Genomic DNA, 18,019 nt, shown 5'->3' with positions numbered 1-18,019 from the left:
TGCTCTAGTGCTGGCTTACTAGCTTCCTTGAAATTATTCATATAGTCTGGTTGTAGTTGTAAATAACCAAACTCTACGACTTCAGGAGCCAAATGGCTAGGTTGAGTTCTCTGGGAATTGGATGTCTGAATTCTCAATGGCTCTGAGTGAGGAGACAAGGTGTGAGATGTAGCTTTTGAGGTGGAACCACTGAGAGTTCTAAGGATGAGAGTACCAAGGTTGACGAGAACATGTGGGGGCTATTAAGATCAGTGAGGGACATTTGTCTGAGCTTCCGAACTAGTAATGGAATTAGCAGGAGAGGCAGAAAAGCGTAAGCAAATATCCCTGACCAAATCATCCATAGGGCATTGTCTTCGGATGCTGGGTGTGGGAACCTGGATGCAGAGTTTGGGCTTTTTGTGTTGTGCACTGTGGCAAACAGATCTGTCTGTGGAAAACCTCAGTTTTGAACGTAGGGAAGGAGAACTTGGGGATGAAGTTCCCACTCGTGTACATGCTACCTGTGTCTGCTGAGCAGGTCTGTAATCTGATGGTCTACTCCTGGGAGGTGTTCTGCTAGGAGATAGATTTTCTGGCGAATCGCCCAATCCCAAATGCTTTGTGAAGGTGCGACAGCTGGAGAGAGTGAGTCCCTCTCTATTTCTGTAGGTAGTACATTGCTGTCATGTTGTCTGTGCAAACTAAGACAGTCTTGCATACAAGTTGGGTGAGAAAAGCTGAGTGCTATGAACACTGCTAGAAGTTCCAGGTAGTTGATGTGGAGACGTTTGTGTTTGTCTGACCGCAGCCCCTGGACTTTGTAATGTTGAAGATGGGCACCCCAACCGGTTTATGTGGAATCGGGTCTATGAAAGGCCGCCCTTTTGCTAAGTTTTGAGGGTTCCACCACTGCAGCGAGCGATGGTTCCCGCTGTCTACCAACACTAGGTCGGGGTCGCAAATTGAAAGGCTCATTAATATTAATGAGCATCCCGCAATTTGCGAGCCCATTGGGAATGCCAGCCCTACCAGGGATGGTGGCCTGCTGGGCTCAGCAGACCACCATGTCTGGGACTGCTTTTTAATAAAGCAGCTTTTTTTTTTCCTTTCTTTTTTTTAAATGCAGCCGGCCCTTAAAAAATATTTTTAGACACAGTCACAAAGTGGAAGGGGTACCCTGGGGACCCCTTCTAAATTGCGACTCCATTACCACCCTATTGAAGAGGGTGGCCATTTGCAAGTGTTTTGTGACCGCAATTGTGGTCTCAAAACATTCACACATAGCATTGCGGACGCAATTAGGAAGGGAGTGCCCCTTCCTAATTGCGATTTGCAATTCTTAAATAGAGAGTCGCAAAAAAACTGCAACTTGCTATTTTGGAATTGTACATGGCCAACAGTGATTTTGCATGTGCAAACGGGTTCAACGCAGGATGCCATAATTCCCAGCAGTTGCATGAAGACTCTGGCTGGTAATGATTGGTTGAGTTGAAATTGTAATAGTGTGGCCTGGATATTGTGAATCCTGGCTATATTGGGAGTGGCTAGAGCATTGAGAGTGTTGATGGAAGCTCCCAGATAAGATTGCACTTGTGCCGGATACAGGTGAGATTTTTGTGCAATTATTGTAAAACCCAACTGGTGAAGTAGATGTACTGTTGTCCGATTGTGTAGTGTCCTTGGTGAGAGAGAGGATGATCTGGGTGTCGTGGGCGTAGGACACTATACTGAGTCCGTGCTGTTTGACGATGGTGACAAGGAGGGCCATGTAGATGTTGAAGAGCGTGTGGCAGAGCGACGATCCTTGAGGTACTCCACAGTTGATTTCTGTGAGTTTGGAGAGGAAGGGTGGCGGTCTGATTCTTTGGGTTCTGCCGGTGAGGAAGGAGCAGATCCAGTCAAGGGTGGTTCCCTGTATGCCAGCGTCGTGGAGTCTGCCGGTGAGTGTGCGGTGGGAGACGGTGTTGAATGCCGCAGAGAGATCGAGTAGGATCAGAGCTGCAGTGTGCCCTTGGTCGAGCAGGGTGTGGATGTTGTCTATGGCAGCGAGGAGAGCGGTCTCGGTGCTGTGGTTGCTGCGGAATCTGGATTAGGAGGGGTCGAGATGGAGTTTTCTTCGATGAATTTTGTTAGCTGGGCATGGACGATCTTCTCTGTGACTTTGGTCACGAAAGGGAGGAGGGAGATGGGTCGGTAGTTCTTGAGGACGGTGGGGGCGCTGGGGGATTCTTGAGCAGGGGTCTGCCTTTGGAATTGTTTCCTCTATATCCTCCTCTGTAGAAACCTCCAGAGGAAAAGGATTGGATGTTACCTTTGTAGGAGGAAGCATTTGAGCCTGAGGATGTTGTTTTGGACCCTGCTATGTAAAACGAGCGGTGAAAGGAGCCCCTATTGGATGGGGACTGGAGTGCTCCAATGGATTTTGCTACTTCAGTGTCCTTTTTCTTCTTTTCCAAGGCTTGGTCAACTAAAGGACCAAACAGGTGTTCTTTGTCAAAGGGAGTGTTCAAAACGGGCTGTTGAACCTCAGGCTTAAACTCTGAGATCCTAAGCCATGCACGCCTTCTAAGGAGAATGCGGGTATTGATCTCCCTAGCTGAGATCCTAAGCCATGCACGCCTTCTGAGGAGAATGCTGGTATTGATCTCCTGAGCTTAGATCCTAAGCCATGCACCCCTCCTAAGGAGAATGCTGGTATTGATCTCCCTAGCTGAGATCCTAAGCCATGCATGCCTTATAAGGAGAATGCTGGTATTGATCTCCTGAGCTGAGATCCTAAGCCATGCACGCCTTCTAAGGAGAATGCTGGAATTGATCTCCCTAGCTGAGACCCTAAGCCATGCACGCCTTCTAAGGAGAATGCCTGAATTAATCTCCCGAGCTTAGATCCTAAGCCATGCACGCCTTCAGAGGAGAATGCTGGAATTGATCTCCCGAGCTGAGATCCTAAGCCATGCACGCCTTCTGAGGAGAATGCTGGTATTGATCTCCCGAGCTGAGATCCTAAGCCATGCACGCCTTCTGAGGAGAATGCTGGTATTGATCTCCCGAGCTGAGACCCTAAGCCATGCACGCCTTCTAAGGAGAATGCTGGAATTGATCTCCCGAGCTGAGACCCTAAGCCATGCACGCCTTCTGAGGAGAATGCTGGTATTGATCTCCCTAGCTGAGACCCTAAGCCATGCACGCCTTCTAAGGAGAATGCTGGAATTGATCTCCCGAACTGAGATCCTAAGCCTTGCACGCCTTCTGAGGAGAATGCTGGTATTGATCTCCCGAGCTGAGATCCTAAGCCATGCACGCCTTCTAAGGAGAATGCTGGTATTGATCTCCCGAGCTGAGACCCTAAGCCATGCACGCCTTCTGGGGAGAATGATGGTATTGATCTCCCGAGCTGAGATCCTAAGCCATGCACGCCTTCTGAGGAGAATGTTGGAATTGATCTCCCGAGCTGAGATCCTAAGCCATGCACGCCTTCTAAGGAGAATGCTGGTATTGATCTCCCGAGCTGAGACCCTAAGCCATGCATGCCTTCTGGGGAGAATAATGGTATTGATCTCCCGAGCTGAGATCCTAAGCCATGCACGCCTTCTGAGGAGAATGCTGGAATTGATCTCCCGAGCTGAGACCCTAAGCCATGCACGCCTTCTGGGGAGAATGCTGGTATTGATCTCCCGAGCTGAGACCCTAAGCCATGCACGCCTTCTGAGGAGAATGCTGGTATTGATCTCCCGAGCAGAGTCCCTAAGCCATGCACGCCTTCTGGGGAGAATGATGGTATTGATCTCCCGAGCTGAGATCCTAAGCCATGCACGCCTTCTAAGGAGAATGCTGGTATTCATCTCCCGAGCTGAGATCCTAAGCCATGCACGCCTTCTAAGGAGAATGCTGGAATTGATCTCCTGAGCTGAGACCCTAAGCCATGCACGCCTTCTGAGGAGAATGCTGGTATTGATCTCCCGAGCTGAGACCCTAAGCCATGCACGCCTTCTAAGGAGAATGCTGGCATTGATCTCCCGAGCTGAGACCCTAAGCCATGCACGCCTTCTGAGGAGAATGCTAGTATTGATCTCCCGAGCTGAGACCCTAAGCCATGCAACCTTCTAAAGAGAATGCTGGTATTGATCTCCCGAGCTGAGACCCTAAGCCATGCATGCCTTCTGGGGAGAATAATGGTATTGATCTCCCGAGCTGAGATCCTAAGCCATGCACGCCTTCTGAGGAGAATGCTGGAATTGATCTCCCGAGCTGAGACCCTAAGCCATGCACGCCTTCTGGGGAGAATGCTGGTATTGATCTCCCGAGCTGAGACCCTAAGCCATGCACGCCTTCTGAGGAGAATGCTGGTATTGATCTCCCGAGCAGAGTCCCTAAGCCATGCACGCCTTCTGGGGAGAATGATGGTATTGATCTCCCGAGCTGAGATCCTAAGCCATGCACGCCTTCTAAGGAGAATGCTGGTATTGATCTCCCGAGCTGAGATCCTAAGCCATGCACGCCTTCTAAGGAGAATGCTGGAATTGATCTCCTGAGCTGAGACCCTAAGCCATGCACGCCTTCTGAGGAGAATGCTGGTATTGATCTCCCGAGCTGAGACCCTAAGCCATGCACGCCTTCTAAGGAGAATGCTGGCATTGATCTCCCGAGCTGAGACCCTAAGCCATGCACGCCTTCTGAGGAGAATGCTAGTATTGATCTCCCGAGCTGAGACCCTAAGCCATGCAACCTTCTAAAGAGAATGCTGGTATTGATCTCCCTAGCTGAGACCCTAAGCCATGCACGCCTTCAGAGGAGAATGCTGGAATTGATCTCTCGAGCTGAGATCCTAAGCCATGCACGCCTTCTGATGAGAATGCTGGTATTGATCTCCCGAGCTGAGATGATAAGCCATGCACGCCTTCTAAGGAGAATGCTGGTATTGATCTTCCGAGCTGAGATCCTAAGCCATGCACGCCTTCTAAGGAGAATGCTGGAATTGATCTCCCGAGCTGAGATCCTAAGCCATGCACGCCTTCTGAAGAGAATGCTGGTATTGATCTCCAGAGCTGAGATCCTAAGCCATGCACGCCTTCAGAGGAGAATGCTGGAAATGATCTCCCTAGCTGAGACCCTAAGCCATGCACGCCTTCTGAGGAGAATGCTAGTATTCATCTCCCGAGCTGAGACCCTAAGCCATGCACGCCTTCTAAGGAGAATGCTGGTATTGATCTCCCGAGCGGAGATCCTAAGCCATGCACGCCTTCTATGGAGAATGCTGGTATTTATCCACCGAGCTGAGATCCTAAGCCATTCACGCCTTCTATGGAGAATGCTGGTATTGATCTCCCTAGCTGAGACCCTAAGCCATGCATGCCTTCTAAGGAGAATGCTGGTATTGATCTCCCGAGCTGAGATCCTAAGCCATGCACGCCTTCTAAGGAGAATGCTGGTATTGATCTCCTGAGCTGAGACCCTAAGCCATGCACGCCTTCTGAGGAGAATGCTGGAATTGATCTCCCGAGCTGAGATCCTAAGCCATGCACGCCTTCTAAGGAGAATGCTGGTATTGATCTCCCTAGCTGAGATCCTAAGCCATGCACGCCTTCTATGGAGAATGCTGGTATTTATCCACCGAGCTGAGATCCTAAGCCATTCACGCCTTCTATGGAGAATGCTGGTATTGATCTCCCTAGCTGAGACCCTAAGCCATGCACGCCTTCTAAGGAGAATGCTGGAATTGATCTCCCGAGCTGAGATCCTAAGCCATGCACGCCTTCTGAGGAGAATGCTGGTATTGATCTCCCGAGCTGAGATCCTAAGCCATGCACGCCTTCTAAGGAGAATGCTCGTATTGATCTCCCGAGCTGAGATCCTAAGCCATGCACACCTTCAGAGGAGAATGCTGGAATTTATCTCCCTAGCGGAGACCCTAAGCCATGCACGCCTTCTAAGGAGAATGCTGGAATTGATCTCCCGAGCTGAGACCCTAAGCCATGTACGCCTTCTAAGGAGAATGCTGGAATTGATCTCCCGAGCTGAGACCCTAAGCCATGCACACCTTCTGAGGAGAATGCTGGTATTGATCTCCCTAGCTGAGACCCTAAGCCATGCACACCTTCTGAGGAGAATGCTGGAATTGATCTCCCGAGCTGAGATCCTAAGCCATGCACGCCTTCTGAGGAGAATGCTGGTATTGATCTCCCTAGCTGAGATCCTAAGCCATGCACGCCTTCTAAGGAGAATGCTGGTATTGATCTCCCGAGCTGAGATCCTAAGCCATGCACGCCTTCTGAGGAGAATGCTGGTATTGATCTCCCGAGCTGAGATCCTAGGCCATGCACGCCTTCTAAGGAGAATGCTGGTATTGATCTCCCGAGCTGAGATCCTAAGCCATGCACGCCTTCTGAGGAGAATGCTGGTATTGATCTCCCGAGCTGAGATTCTAGGCCATGCACGCCTTCTAAGGAGAATGCTGGTATTGATCTCCCTAGCTGTGACCCTAAGTCATGCACGCCTTCTAAGGAGAATGCTGGTATTGATCTCCCGAGCGGAGATCCTAAGCCATGCACGCCTTCTATGGAGAATGCTGGTATTTATCCACCGAGCTGAGATCCTAAGCCATTCACGCCTTCTATGGAGAATGCTGGTATTGATCTCCCTAGCTGAGACCCTAAGCCATGCATGCCTTCTAAGGAGAATGCTGGTATTGATCTCCCGAGCTGAGATCCTAAGCCATGCACGCCTTCTAAGGAGAATGCTGGTATTGATCTCCTGAGCTGAGACCCTAAGCCATGCACGCCTTCTGAGGAGAATGCTGGAATTGATCTCCCGAGCTGAGATCCTAAGCCATGCACGCTTTCTAAGGAGAATGCTGGTATTGATCTCCCTAGCTGAGATCCTAAGCCATGCACGCCTTCTGAGGAGAATGCTGGTATTGATCTCCCGAGCTGAGATCCTAAGCCATGCATGCATTCTGAGGAGAATGCTGGTATTGATCTCCCTAGCTGAGACCCTAAGCCATGCACGCCTTCTAAGGAGAATGCTGGAATTGATCTCCCGAGCTGAGATCCTAAGCCATGCACGCCTTCTGAGGAGAATGCTGGTATTGATCTCCCGAGCTGAGATCCTAAGCCATGCACGCCTTCTAAGGAGAATGCTCGTATTGATCTCCCGAGCTGAGATCCTAAGCCATGCACACCTTCAGAGGAGAATGCTGGAATTGATCTCCCTAGCGGAGACCCTAAGCCATGCACGCCTTCTAAGGAGAATGCTGGAATTGATCTCCCGAGCTGAGACCCTAAGCCATGCACGCCTTCTAAGGAGAATGCTGGAATTGATCTCCCGAGCTGAGACCCTAAGCCATGCACACCTTCTGAGGAGAATGCTGGTATTGATCTCCCTAGCTGAGACCCTAAGCCATGCACACCTTCTGAGGAGAATGCTGGAATTGATCTCCCGAGATGAGATCCTAAGCCATGCACGCCTTCTGAGGAGAATGCTGGTATTGATCTCCCTAGCTGAGATCCTAAGCCATGCACGCCTTCTAAGGAGAATGCTGGTATTGATCTCCCGAGCTGAGATTCTAGGCCATGCACGCCTTCAGAAGAGAATGCGGGTATATATCTCCCGAGCTGAGATCCTACGCCATGCACGCCTTCTAAGGAGAATGCTGGTATTGATCTCCCGAGCTGAGATCCTAAGCCATGCACGCCTTCTAAGGAGAATGCTGGTATTGATCTCCCGAGCTGAGATCCTATGCCATGCACGCCTTCTGAGGAGAATGCTGGTATTGATCTCCCGAGCTGAGATTCTAGGCCATGCACGCCTTCTAAGGAGATATTGATCTCCCTAGCTGCGGTGCCTGCTGCGTCTAAAGCACATCTCATTGAGGAGTTAGAAATGAGTTTCCCCTCTTCAACTAACTACTGTGCCTTAGTTTTGTGTGAGTCTGGGAGATATTGGAGCAGTTGCTCCATCTCATCCCAGTGTGCCCTGTTGTACCTAGCTAGTAGGCCCTGTGTGTTTGCGATGCGTCAATGGTTAGCGGCTTGAACAGCTACTCATTTCCCCGAGACATCTGTAAGTTTGGATTCTTTATCTGGGGGAGGTGCATCCCCACAGGTTTGCGAGTTAGCTGTTTTGCAAGCGTTGTAGAGAGTCAAGAGGTAATTGTCCCTTAATAAACACAGGCTCTGATGGTGAATGTTGATATTTTTTATCTACCCTTGGAGTTATAATACATGCCCTGAAAGGGTCTTTAAAGATATCATATGCATGCCTCATCATGCCTTCAAGCATAGGGAGTGTTTGACTTGACCTGTGCGTAGACTCAAGTGTTTCAAATAGGAAGTCCTCCTCTAATGTCTCTTTATGTGATGGTACCCCCATGATACTCTGCTGCTCTGGCAATGAGCTGTTCATAAGCCATATTATCATCTGGTGGTGATAGCTTTGCCGGGTAAAGGTCTGGCTCATTGTCTACTGGAGGCCAATGGTGTAATCATTCCATGGGTCTGCAGGCAAATGAGTATCATCATCACCTTGTCCACATCTGGATCTGGATGTGGAGATCCCTGAGGTATTATGTGTAAGGGCTCTTCAATTATTAACTGTGGAGAAGAAGGTGGCGACGGGGAGGGTTGTGGGGCAGGATTAACATGGTTAGTAGCCATGTTCTTCTTCTTTTAGGGAATCTTATCAGAAGTGTCCTCTCCAGGATGCTTGTGTTTCGCTGGATTTATGTCCAGTATCAGGATTAATTAAAATGTTCTTTTGTTTAAGATCCAATTTGGCCTTAAGAACGTCTAAAATTGGTTATGGAGGCTCGAGAACATTGTCCTCGGATTTCGGTTAGTCTATAGAATGTTTTGCCTCAGAAGCGAGATGGTGTTTCGAAGCGGAGGGTTTCGGCTCCAAACCAGATTTGTCCTGGAGCCTGATGATTTCGGATCTGAAGGTAATTTCTTCTGACTCGATCTGGAGCTGGAAGGCTTGACGGTTTGTTTTGGTGCCGAGCCGAGGGATGTGACGTTGGAAACATTGTCTCGGTGCCGACTTTGGCCAGAAGGCAGAGGTGGTGCTGTAGCCTTATGAGTTTTAGAAGAGGATTTAGGGGGCAAGGGGTCTTCGGTACTCACGGCACCATGTCCCGAAGGCACATCTTGGGACTCCAGATAGATTTCGAGCTCGGAATCGGACTCTGGAATCGCCTCTTCTTCAACGGAGGACGCTTCTATCTCTTCTAGGTCAGATTCTTCTGCAAAGATATCCAGAGTGTTTTGAATGCTTTGGCTCTGCCTCTCTCGTCATCGAGCCTGATGATCGGGTAGAGTCCTATTGGACTGAAAGAACTTACAAGCGTCACTGTCTTCCTCCTTGTGCTCCGGAGAGAGACATAAGTTACAAACTTGATGTAGGCCAGTGCGAGGGTACTTGGCGTGGTACCAAGGAAAGAAATGGAATGGAGTCCGTTCCATTTGTAGAAGGCTGGCCCTACGTAGCCCAACGGTTGCCCACAAGGTTTTCTATCAATAATGGAGAGTTTGTCGATCAATCTGAAATGCGGAGAACAAAGAAATGCAGACTGAAACAATACTGTTGAGGGTAGAGTGTATTGCTGCGCACCGAGGGGAACCCGAGGAACGGTGTCGGAGCGCAGCAATACACATCCGAACCCGTTGGGGGTAAAAAACAATCTAACAATGGAGTCAATGACCATGTGCACTATCACTGAAAGGAGGAGTCACCTTACCTCGTGACTGGAAAGACTTCTTCAAAGAAAAACAACTTGCAAACATCTGGACCCAACACAAGATGGCAGGAGTATGCAAAGCATGTGCATCTACAGTACACATGCCTCGAACATAAGATTAATGGCCCCAAATCCCTGCTGTGGTATCTGGTCATGTTGTGGCTGAGTGTGCCATGTGATGTGGCAGGCTATAGTGCTTGGTGTGATTTAGTCATTTTTGACAAGGTGGAGTGCTGAATGGTTAGGCAATTTTTGATTTTCTTTGTTTTTGGGATCGTGTGATATAGTGCGATACCTACCGTATGATGTAAGTAAATAAATTACATTGCTATTATAAGGGAAGGATGTGGGGGTGAGTGTATTTAGAGCCGAAGCCTTGCTGATTATATGCAGAATAACAGGTCTGGGAGGTCACTACTGACTAAGGCAGGTTAGTGGCTGCACAGGCCTTGGGCGTTGATCCTATTGAGGATAATATGTGACGGGCCACTGGTGACTGGAGCTGGCTAGCAACAACGCTAGCCTCTGGTATTCATTACAAGCAGGAATTGAGAAAGCATAACTGGATATACTGGTTTCTTTAATACCGATAATTGGTTACACATGAATGCCTCAATGTGCATTGATATATTACAGAACCAAATTACAATATTCTTATATTAATTTGACGGGACTGTACGCCTTAATATGCCTGCAAAGTTACATGATTCTATTAGGGCCCAGAACCATTTTATTTAGTGATGTTCATCTGCACACTTTCCTGTATCTAGTAGTAAATTGAATATTTACAAACAGAAGTGTTATTTCCAGAAACAGTGAATTTTGCAGCTTGTCTGTGTATCTTTTATCTGCACCTCACGGACTCCTCACATTCCTCTCGAGAGAAGATCCTGCCTCCTACTCATTAGTGTTGTTTCAGTAACTGTTTCTATCACGTGTTCATGTTTCCTTGACTTGTATTAGGAGAAAAGTGCATAAAAATACATTGTGTAGCATTAGCATGATATACTTCAACTTGCTTTAGGGTGGATGCTCTCGTCCATTGCAAAGACAATTGTCACTTGTTAGTTTGCTTGGCCTTTTGCTATTTTTGCATTAAATGTATGATAGATTTGTTGGCCTCCCGGTGTGTTGCGTTTTATTTTACATAGCACAAGAGATGACGAGGAAAATACAGTCCAGTATACACATTCTTCATATAAATCAACTCACAGTATACTGGTCTGGAGGTTCAGTCCCACAGACATTATCTCTAACTGAACGCAGGCACGCTAGAAGCATGTGCTTTTCAAACCAGTTGCCCTCTGATGCGGCGTCCTCGCTATTGGATAAGTCAATATGTCCTGAATTTTAGGAGGGTTACCGTATCTAGTGCACTCTGTTAGGCAGTGCTCACCTGTGGTTGTAAGAAGTTAATAGGCACCTTATCACGTATGCACGGTGCAGAGCTTTGAGTTACAGAGCTCCTCACGTGGTGGAGAAGATTAGGTCACATTTACCCATTTTCCCATATTTGGTCCCGATGAAATGTCAACAGATTGCTCCATGACTACACAAGGCATGAAAAAAGTTGACATGAAGTATAGACCCCAGCTTACCAGCAGGTCCATAGGTGATCGACATTTTCACACAGTGATAGGGGCCATTAGTTCCTCAGTTTCTCTGCCACTGTTTTTAATCTCAACATGGACCAGGAAGATCACATGAACTATATTGCGGCAACTGGTCGATAGCTGATCTTATATTCAGACTTCACCAATCTCACATCTTATGACACAACATCCTCTGACCTACTATGCTTATCCGGCGTACTTCTTAACCCCTTCCATGCTCATGACGAGCTCAGCTGGTCATGCAGTACACTGCTTGTGTGCTCATGACGAGCTGAGCTCGTCATGAACAATGGAATTCAAAGATGTTCAGCACCAGGAAGGAATTGCTGTAGCATTGATAGTGTTAGAAGATCTCCGACAAAATCCCCTCTTGTGGTACCCGCCCGGCATTGTAGCACCGACCTGGTGAAGAGCATAGCCCAATGATGAAGCATGTCACCTTCAGGTAAGTGATCGCAACTAGTCTTAAAAGCACATGCTTCCTAGGGTATCTGCGTTCAGTTACAGAGGATCTGGCGATTATCTCCGACTGGATGAAGGCTAATTGCCTTCAACTAAATGCCAGCAAGTCCGAGATTCTTCTCTTTGGGAAGGACCAGGAGCTTTGGTCCAAGCAGTGCTGGCCTGAACATCTGAAACCTGCCCCGCTTCTGAAGGAGACGGTAAAGAACCTGGGTGTTTGGTTCGACTCCGGTCTAACATTCGAGAAGCAGACCAGAGCTGTTGCTGCTGTTTGCTTTGGCCTTCTGAGAGGATTGAGGCATTTGCTTGGTCTCTTTCCGCCCAGCGTTCGCCAAGCCATCATGCAAGCCCCCATTCTTGCGAGGCTTGACTATGGCAATGCCCTATACTTAGGGGCCAATAACGCCTGCCGAGGGTTCAAAACGCGGCAGCCCGCATGTTAGTGGGACTCCCAAGATCCCAATCTGTTGCACGAGTGCTTCTGAAACTGCATTGGTTGCCGATCGAAGCTCGTATTCAGTTCAAGGTGCTGTGCACTGCGCACAAAATCCTGAAACAGCAAGCCCCTACTGGGCTATCTGGCCTGCTGAAGTATTATTTGCCCAGGGGCACCTTGCGCTCCGTACACCACAGTTTGGTCTGTGTCCCTCGAGTGAGGAGGGCAAGGACGGGGGGTCGCTCTTTCTGTTTCATGGCAGCCAAGCTTTGGAATTCTCTGCCAGTTAGCATTCGATTGACCACCAATCTTTTGCCATTTCGGAAATCATTAAAAACATGGTTGTTCCCCACTCTGTAATCTCCCGTGTTTGTAAGCCCCCCTGTTCTCGCTGCCGGTTCTGGTTGCGCTGGGACGCCTCGTCGCTGGGGCAGCCATGCGCATTATAAATCTTGTATAATTAAATAAATAACTAAATAATGTCTTTGGGACTGAACCTCCGGAACAGTATAACTGTGTTTTATTTTAACAAATGTACATAGCAGATATTGACCCTTGCTTGTTTCACAAAAATGATCGGATACCTGCCTCGGAGCGCACTTCTTACAGACGAGTATGGGGTTTTCATGTTGCTGCTACAAGCTCCTTACCTGTGTGAGTTATCGGGAATGATGCAGGGGCAGACCTAAACCAGCCACATGTGGAGATCAATGACAAATACCGAAGAATTAACAGAGCTTCCAAGCTGGCGACCATTACTTAATTGACCTTGAAAATAAAAGACACGTTTTTAGTATATCTGATGACTCATGACCATAAAAAACAAAGGTTATAAATTCAATATTGTGTCAAATACTTAAAAAATGGAACTGGATGTGCTGAATCGGATGTTGCTCCAGGTCATGCGTGACACCTTCCACCACTATTGCTTAAGGGACTTGTAGTTTTGTTTTTCTCATTAAAAGGATTGTCTTTAAAGTCCCATTGTTCTAAGCGATGTTGGTCAAAATCAGAGGCCTGAGTGAGGGTGAAGCATGACACTGCTCTGCTTAGCAGTGAGATGAATGACAGTTCCACAGCCCTTCCATTCTTTGACGACAAAGAAAGTTTTATTGCAGCTTGTGTCACTGAAGAGATAAAACCCCTGGGCGTGTTTAATTAACTACTGACAAACATGAACAATCAAGAACATGAGTTTCTGGAAAACTATCAATCACCCAATCAGAATCAGCCGCCCTTGACACCCAGGAATTCTTGAGGTTTTGGAGAGGATGAATTGCACGTGGTATAAGAGGAACACTACTTCGACTCAAAGCTCATTTCTCAGGGATGTACTGAATTGCCAGGCTCATGGCACACTTAGCCAGCTCTTCACCTCCTCCTCCTCAAACTATTGACCAGCTATCAGGGCAAATGAGTCTGCAGCAAAGCATCGCTGGATTGGTTCCACACCGGACAAAGCAAGGTGGTCAACTCCATACTCCTCCAAGTCAGCAAGCACTCTGGTCGAGCCAGTCCTAACCCCACATGAATGTTCCCCATCAAAACTATTTTAATGGTACAAAGTTATGTTTCTGCCAAATGATTAAGTCAAAAATTGAAAGGTTTTACTATGAAGTGCTGAAAGAGAAATCATGAAGTTTTTCAATATTTCAGAATCTGCCACAGTACACAGGAGCATTATTTCTCTACAGCAGCAAATCATGTATGTGCGCCCTGTAGAAAGCACGATTGAATAAAACATGGAATGCATTGCAGCCAAAAATCCATGCAACAACATAGAGTGCAAGATAACTTGTCTTATTATTCCAGCAGAACGAAATGCCATTCCGAATGTGTACATCATTTTAAAAACAAATCCAGAGAAATATATGGTCAGTGTTGTTCTTCTGCCTGTTAAAAGACAATCTCCATTAATGTGTCAGGAATTAAAACACTATGAGAAACCCTACTCTATGGCAGGGGGCTGCCTGCCACTATATTGCAGATTACTTCCAACATAATCTGATTTATACATACATACTCCTGGGTGCTGCCAGCTATAGGGTCTGCACACAGCAGACTGGAGCCACTCAGGAAGGAGGTAAGCTCTACATTTCATCTTAAGCCCTTAGGTTACATTCACAGCCTGATGGGTCCGTAGAACTTTATCTTAGCTCTAACTGCGCAGAGCAGATGGACTTAACCCAACATAGGCTGTGTTGTGTGCTGGCATCTTATTATCGTTGGCGGGAGGATGAAGCTCTGATAGGAGCTGCTACAAGAAGAGCAGAGAAACAGGACCACAGGTCGCCACAGAGCGACAACTGCCCAGAAGCTGAAGAATGAACTCTGGAACAACAAATCTCCTACACCCTGGAGATTTTCCAGGATAAGCAAATAATGGTAATGAAATGCAAACTGCAGCATTAAGATCACACACTACAACATCTTTCCCTTTAAACCAAAGGTACCAACCTACAAGAAAAAACTAAACAAAAAGCAACAAAACTAGAAAATGCATTTCAAAATGCTGCAAAAGAGAAACAGTTAATACAAATGAACAATATTGAACATTGTTGGTACCTTAGTAATGTGCTTACTTCTTGGCTTCACTCCATCTGGAGCAATAACGCTCTGAAAGAAGAAATTACTGCTGTGAGTCTCAAGAGTCTTCAGTATTACTGGTCTTAGTCACGAAGACTGCGGTGTCGGAAGATAACTTTCTCTTATTTGGCTTTACTGTTCCACCAGTCACGCCATCACTTTTAGCAGACACGCTACTGTCAGCAGCATCATAACTGCAGACAGATCAGCAAAGCGGATATCACCACTCACATTGGGTGAACAGACTCGTCTCTGCTACATACATCCACTCTGTTCTCAAATTTGCTTGGGGCTGTCAAAATGCAAAGAGCTGCAATATATTCGCCACACTTTCCTGACTACCTTGTTTTAAAAAGTTGTGACATTCAAGCGTGATTCTTGGTTCGTCTGCAAGATGAAGTTTTTAGGTCTCGACTATTCTATCCGGCAGGGATAAATAGACGAGAGTAATGTAGTTAAAACAAACTCTCTGACCAAGCAGATTCCATGCGGATTTCTCACAATGCATGTTAACTCTTGAAGCGTGGCGCTTCTCCAGTACGCGCTTGGCCTCGCACACCACCATCAAAGGCTTCTGATCCCCCTCACTCACACCCCATCCTCATATGCTCCTTTCCTCCCTCCCACTCGCTGGCTCCCCCGCCCCCCACCCACCAGGCTCTTGAAACGTGATGCTTCACCAGTGCTTCCCTCCCACTCGCTCACTCCCCTTCTCCCCCACCCCCACCCCCATCCGACTTGTTTGCCAACTATTCTTACCCCTTCTCCATTCTCAAACATTCCCTTCTTTAGCTTTCTATTCGAAACCGCTAGCATCAGCCTCCCATTCTGTGCTTTTACTCCTCCCGCCTCATTTGCTTCCAAGTCCGTTTTCACTTGATGTTTTCCTTTTTCTCAGTTTTCTATATAGTCTCTACCGGAAGCTATTGGACACCTTTAAAACTCATTTGCTCCAGAGTCCGTTTTTACGTGTTGGTTACTTTTTTTACCGTTTACAATGTAGCCAGATTTTTTACTTACGCTGGTTACTTTGATTAGTTTGCTTCAGAAACAAATGCGCTTCTCTGACATCATTTTTTTTTAATTACACACGGCATTCACGCTTTATTTTTTGTAAGAAACACTGTGATTACTTTGTCTAATCTCCTAAACAAACATGCTGCGTGACAGCATTCTTCCCGGAAACCAGAAAACGAGCCAGACAAACCTCAGTAGATGTTCATTTGGAGGCCCAAGTCAAGAGTCCTAGAAAGACCCTTGTGTGATGTGTCTGAATACTAAACCGGGTTAATCTGCGAACAAATATGGAGAAAACGGAGGAGCTACGCTCGCAACTAAGATGGCCGCATAGGCTCCCGGCTCCGCCGACCTCCGTCCTCCGCCGGACAATCCTGCTACAAATCCTGAATTTCCACCCTGCCTCCGGGTGTGTGAACGGCTACGTTATATTTTGGTGCAATCCCGGGATTTTTTCCAGCTTTGTGGACGAAGTTACGTCGAGTTTTAGTTTGGGGCCTACACCAGCTTGTGATCCGGGGACTTGAGTACTGGCCCAGCCGGGTTCCAGTTGAATAACATCGGCTGTGGGTAACCATCAGGGTCCGGTCCTTGGACATGGGAAAAGATTTTAAGCCCGATTTTGACGGCGGTCGTTGTTCTAGCCTACAATCGATGGAGGGTTGACGAGGCACGACAGTGCGCTGCGGGTGTGGGTCCCTGGCCCGGAGACCCGGTCTGAACCCGCCGGTGTTTGCCGGGTTGGGATCTACGCCTGTGGCCTCGGAACCTGGACCGCAACCTTGGTAAGTCCTCGTTCTCCCTCCGCGACAGTCCGTCCCAAAATTAGCCGATTCCCCCGGGGTAGGCCGGGCCTCGGGGGGACGCGGACATGGGTGTCTCGGACCACGATTCGGTGGGACGGACTGAGTCTGAACCGTCGATACGATCTGTATTGGCAGCGATCGGGGCCTTACATTCCCATGTGGAGTTCATTGTCTGAAAAATGATTCTGGTTGCACACGGACTTGGACAAGTGGGACCGGACCCTACACCGTCTCAAAATCCTGATCAGCCTACATCACCCATGGCGGTCCCTGTAGCGGCAGTGTACCCTGTGCCACGAGAGGTGTCGGAGCTTCATGGCAATGTGATGGTCGATAATCGTGTACTCGACGTGCCCTATGGTCTGCCAAGCCCACCAACATCGTCTACCGAGTTTGGTTTAATTGTTACTCCCCTTCCGGACTCTCTTGCTGGGATCTCTCTATGGAATGATTCAGCATTCTACCCCTCTTTGACGCTTTCAATTTCCTCACAGAGGCACAGACGTCGTGAGCTTATGTCGACGAGGGTCACCGTTGCTGCCGATAAAATTCCTAGGGACTCTATAACTTTGCCTCGCCTCATACGGAACTATACTGAACTGTTTTCACATTCCGACTATCCTGCGGAGGCGAAAGCCTGTCTGGAAGGGGCTTGCTCGACTGATCGGAAGGGTCAAGGATGAGACTGACTGTTGGGGTTTGGCACTATGGGTTTTCTGAAGTGGGATTTGTTACCATTGTATTTATGGGAGGTAGGGTGGTCGTTACTGTTTCCCCTGTTTAGTTTTTAAATTTGCTTTTCAATGGAGTTATGTGTTTATTATGGGGATTCTTGGTTCTGGCGGGGGGAGGGAGGACCGGGGGTCCGTATTGAGATGTCCTCCTCCAGGTTTTACTACATTTAGTACCTAGTTAGATGGGGTGACAGGCACGCAGCTAGTTGGGGATAGGGCGCAAGCCATATGCTGGGGTGAAGGGTGGGGGGAGGGGTGTTTGTTTAGATTGTATTTGTAGTTTTTTATGTTTGAAATTCTTCAAAATCCTGATATAGGTGGTCTTCTTGAGTAGCGGATTTGTGTTATGGGGTGGACGGGTTCTGGTGGAGATATCACTTGCGTGAGTTAGCCAATTGTCGCGTAATTTCTCACAGTGTTCGGTACAGTGGACGTAGCTTCGTAACCTTCTTATTGCTGCACCCTTCCCCCTCCCTTCTATCCGGGGTTGTTATTCAATGTTTATCCTGCTTTCTTGGGGAGGTGGGGTGGGTGGTAGGCGTTTGTTTTGACTATCCTGATTGTAGTGCAGCCATATACCAGATGTAACACGTGAGCAGACTCTCTTGATGATTCTCCGTCTATATGCCCTGTATGTATATTATTAATCCTTC

At 47.8% G+C, this 18,019-nt stretch overlaps 2 protein-coding genes across 3 annotated transcripts in view; one reads left to right on the top strand and one right to left on the bottom strand.

The window, feature by feature from the left end:
• The window catches only part of LOC144766190 (uncharacterized), a 315,417-nt gene that overhangs the window by 42,813 nt on the left and 254,585 nt on the right, over positions 1-18,019 (top strand). The gene's annotated exons all lie outside the window — the stretch shown is intronic.
• Positions 1-18,019, bottom strand: part of LOC144766034 (uncharacterized) — a 49,457-nt gene that overhangs the window by 18,315 nt on the left and 13,123 nt on the right. The window contains exons 2-3 of the mRNA XM_078650344.1: positions 14,789-14,839; positions 12,874-12,991 (exon numbers count right to left, since the gene is read on the bottom strand). The gene's annotated coding sequence lies outside the window, so the exon portion shown is untranslated. The remainder of the gene's footprint in view (positions 1-12,873; positions 12,992-14,788; positions 14,840-18,019) is intronic.

The sequence above is a fragment of the Lissotriton helveticus genome, chromosome 1_1 (genome assembly GCF_964261635.1).
Source record: "Lissotriton helveticus chromosome 1_1, aLisHel1.1, whole genome shotgun sequence".
In the NCBI taxonomy this organism is placed as follows: domain Eukaryota; kingdom Metazoa; phylum Chordata; class Amphibia; order Caudata; family Salamandridae; genus Lissotriton; species Lissotriton helveticus.
The sequence above is the reverse complement of the archived record's forward strand: the minus strand, read 5'-3'. Positions and strand labels throughout refer to the sequence as shown.